The sequence below is a fragment of the Babylonia areolata genome, chromosome 31, assembly GCF_041734735.1.
Source record: "Babylonia areolata isolate BAREFJ2019XMU chromosome 31, ASM4173473v1, whole genome shotgun sequence".
NCBI lineage: Eukaryota > Metazoa > Mollusca > Gastropoda > Neogastropoda > Buccinidae > Babylonia > Babylonia areolata.
In genome coordinates this window covers 20187320-20191966 of record NC_134906.1, presented here as the reverse complement: position 1 = coordinate 20191966, position 4647 = coordinate 20187320, and positions in this window count along the sequence as shown.

The window sequence follows — 4647 nt, the reverse complement described above, 5'->3', positions numbered from 1 at the left end:
ATACACACACACAAACACACACACACATACAGGGGCACACACACACACAACAGCTTTATCAACTTATGTCAACTTACACAGATATTGTATTGATATTGACACTGTACCGCTTTGGGGTCCGATTGCCCCAGTTTGTCCTTGGCCTCTCTAAACTTGTAAAGTTCGCTGTCCAAACACCCCAAAACCTCTAGAAGTCCTGGTGTCTTCAGCCTGACTTCGGGAGGTGGGAGTGGGTGGGGAGGAGGGGGGGGGGGGGTGAGAGGGGGTGAGACAAAATACTTCTCGTAGTCTCTTAACAAATAAAAAAAAGACAGAAGGAAAAGATTAAAAGCAATCAAAGAAGGCCAGTCAGTGAATAAACCGTCAAGAAAGGATCAATCTCAAACAAGGAAGGACCAATGCTCACATCTGGTTCGGCTTCTGTGCCTGCCTCCAACAGCCTCACTTGATCTCTTGGTATCATGTCTCTAAACGGCGGCAGCTCCTGTGCATTGCAAATGGCACCACAGGAGTTAGGTTCAACAGAAGCGAGAGAGGGAACAAGAACAAGAATACATTGTTTAACTGCCCTTTTCGATATGTTTTTACATTCAACAGATGTATCACTAATTACATATGGGAAAAAAGCAAATCAACATACATAAATGATAAGCCAATTCATGGAAAGAAACGTGTTTCGTGATATTTAACTGCTTTTGTCTGATATGCTTACTTCACCACTATTTTGTATATTTTATGTCTCCATATAATATCTGAGATCTGAGCTTAAAGGCATACAAAAGAAACCAAGCAAAATCTTAAATACTTTCCTCTGAAACTCTACCATAATCCAAAATATGATTTTTCGAAATTGACAATAATCATTCTGTAAATACTTAGACAAATCTCGCAGACAGAGAGAGAGAGAGAGAGAGAGAGAGAGAGAGAGAGAGCATGTTTGTGTGTTGTTTTTTGGGTTTGTTTTTTTTTTTCTTTGTTTTGTTTTTTTTACATACAGCCCCCGGGGCAAAGAGAAAACAAAATATGAATATTCACAAAATGACAAAGAGTTGCAAAGTACGGAAATGACATTAAGACAGACGCATGTTTGTAAACATACAAATGTACATGATCATAATACATTATATCATATGAGACACACACACACACACACACACACACACACACACACACACACACACACAGAGATTTCAAGATTTTGAGATGGTTTATTCATGTATAGGCCAGGGCCTCCTATGAAGGGGTATATAAACATTATATGATATAAACATCATATGTCTACACGTAACATACTGTCAAACACAAATAAAGCTAAATTGCACTTAATTTGAAAATCAGTGTAATCAACTTTCTTATGGAGTAGCAATTTCTCGGGATTTGAACGCTTTGTATAAAAACAAAGAAAATCTTCGAACCGTTTTAGAGGACTTTGAAGGCACTAGTATGTTCAATTCAAACATTGTAGGTTGTCTAAAACATTTATGCTTACTTTTTCTTAAATACCCCCCAAAAAGAACAAAATGCATCTAATTTTCTTGTGAATCTGTATATAATGGACAAATTAAGTTACAGCAATTACATGCTCTGTATCCATAATGATGAACCACTAATTCAGAAAAGCCTAGTCTGCATCTTGCTGTTGTATGTTTTGAATGTATATCCACATTTAACACCAAGTAAGGGTTCAGGTCATACATACTGCATTAAAAAAAAATCTGTCACTGTTTTGGATATGGTCAAACCATTTCTGCCATCTACAACCAGTCAGTCACTGGCGAAAAACACACACAAATGCAGCCAACACCTTGGTTTAACTAGACAAATCCAAAACCATACTCAATAAAAAGTGGATATCTTGATTACCCATTTGTGTTTGTAAACCTATAACAGTTTCTGACATCAAAATGACATCATTACCTTTGAGAAATAAAAACAGTTCAAAAGCAAGAACTGAAAACAAAGCTCCACGTATTCCATTATTTATAACTTGAATTGGTAATTCGTTGATAGACAGAGAAAATAAAACTGGGCTGCATGCATCCCCCTGTTTAACTCCAGCAGTGCTGTTAATGGATTCTTTCAGTTAAGAACTACAGCGACTTCTAGCTCTTACTACACTATGCATCTTTTTAACAGGTCTATAAAGTTTACCTCTTGTTCCATTCCTCAATGAAATTGGCCAAAGAAGATATCGGTTAACTGAGTCAAATGCCTTTCCAAAATTAAATAAAAGCAACATACAGCTTTCTGTTAAATGAAAATTGATTTAGTATAAGTGCAAGCAAAGTAAACATGTGTTCTACTGTAAAGTATCTTTTTATTCCTTTTTTTTTACCGGCTTAATGGTCACCATTGATGTCATTTTCCTCTGCCCATTCTTGGAATCTTTTATTGATGATCATTCCAAACAATTTACTACTTGTGTCATAGAAATTCCTCTAAAGTTACTGGGGTAATTAATATCACCTTTCTTGTAAATGGGCGAAATAATTGATTCATTCCAGCTACGTGGGTACAATCTATTGTCAAACAGTTTATTAAATAGTTTAAGAAAAAAAAGGACTACCTGATCAGGTGAGTTTTTTAACAGTCTACTAATAATACCATCGGGGCCAGCTGCCTTACCATTTTTGACTCACTTGTGCAAAGTGAATCTATGTTTTAACCCGATGTTCAGGTGTGTGTGTGTGTGTGTGTGTGTGTGTGTGTGTGTGTGTGTGTGTGTGTGTGTGTGTGTGTGGTAAACTTTAACATTGCCATTTTCTCTGGAAATACTTTGTCTGCCAATACCAAATTTAGCTTAAACATGGTAGGGAAAAAAAAACACCTAAGAACCGCTTCCCACTGAGTCAGGCCTAACAGAAGGTTGATTGTGTTCGAAGACGACATGACCTCGTTTTATTTGTTCACTATTAAAAGGAAAGAAATACAAATTCTGGACAAAACACATACAGTGATATTAACTTACCCACTGACGTGTTTAATGCATATAAATAATCTAAAGTGCACACTGAATTAACTATAAAAGAAAAATTGAGTTGATCGTTTCTTTCAGCCCGTACGTTGAAGACTGGTTCGTACAGATATAGAGATCTACCATGTGTTGCGGTGTGTTTGAAGCAACGACAGTGCCTCTTTTACCGCGGAAATAAAAGCATAATCGAGATAATTATAATAAAACATACAGAAAAAATATGATTTAATTAAACTGAGTCATTACGTCCACTACAATCACATCTGTTTATCCCACGAGGTTTTGTCAAATGACGTCAGATGCGCTGCAGCAGGGGGGGATAGTCTGCTTGCTTTGGAACTGAACATGCTTGGTTCCATCCTGCTCACATACCTTTTTTATAATTTTTTTTTTTCTGCCAAGCTTGATTCATATATCATGTTTAGTACAGAGCGCTTTTCAACGATTTTTCGAATCTCTTTCTTTTTCTCCTCATGATTGCTTTACCGGACAAAGCGTGAAGCACAAGTGAGTCTTGAAGGCTTTGCCTCTTGTTAAGTTTTCTTAAAGGTAACAGTGCTACTTTAGAAACTGGTCTGTTCAATTTCCTCATTATCAACATTTGAATGTAACAGCGTCTGAAAGTGTTGAAGCTAAATGTCTGTGTTAATGTAATGTCTTGGCTGTTTCCTTTTAAAGGAAACATTGACATTTTTTTTCCAAAATTCCTTTTGACAATTAATAGATGCTATGGATCTATCCATTAAAGATCTATTAAATTCTTTCTTTTTTATATCTTTTTTAAATGCTTATACACCCGTCCTGCAATCAAATGTGAGTCTCTGTCCTCCACTTTTAATGTCCGACGAGCAATTCGTAACAGACTCCTTTGCAACACACTCTTGATAGAACCAGTCATCAGAAACCTTGTTGTTAGTAACGCATACACACACACACACACATCTTTCCACACATCTCACACTTTCTTTTATACATTCATTAAGTATTGTTAGTGCATCATTCACACAAGCATCAATTAAAGTTAATGCAATGTGAATTTTTGTGCTAATTTCATCATCACTAAGGACTAAGGTTGTTTTGTTTTTTTATCACGAAACATCTGAGAACATTCTTCATTCCATATAGTTTCTCTCTATCATTAGGTCTTGTTTTTGTTCCTATTCATCAGATATCCTACCTTTAAGGAAGACAACATGAAGTGTCACTGAAAAATGGCCAGAATCTATGTGTTCTGACATACACGTGTACACAATCATAATACAAACATCATATGTTACACACACAGAGAGAGAGAGAGAGAGAGAGAGAGAGAGAGAGACGCACCCCCCACCCCCCAACATATACACCCCAGCAAACACAAACTCTCTCTCTCTCTCTCTCTCTCTCTCTCTCACACACACACACACACACACACACACACACAGAAAGAGTCAGGGACCTTGTCCGAACTGTAGATTCTCTCCTGCATATTGGCTGACAGTTCCTTCAGTTTCAGATTGCTACGTTCGTCCTGGAAACACGGCTGTTCCTTTGCCGTCTGCAACCTCTGCAACAACAACAGCACACAACTCCACAGATACTGAACAAAAGTTCGTCATGTGCGACTCGATCATCAGAACAGCAGTGGCTGTTGTCGTAACTGCTGTCCCGACTTTCTGGGCTAGAACACGGTC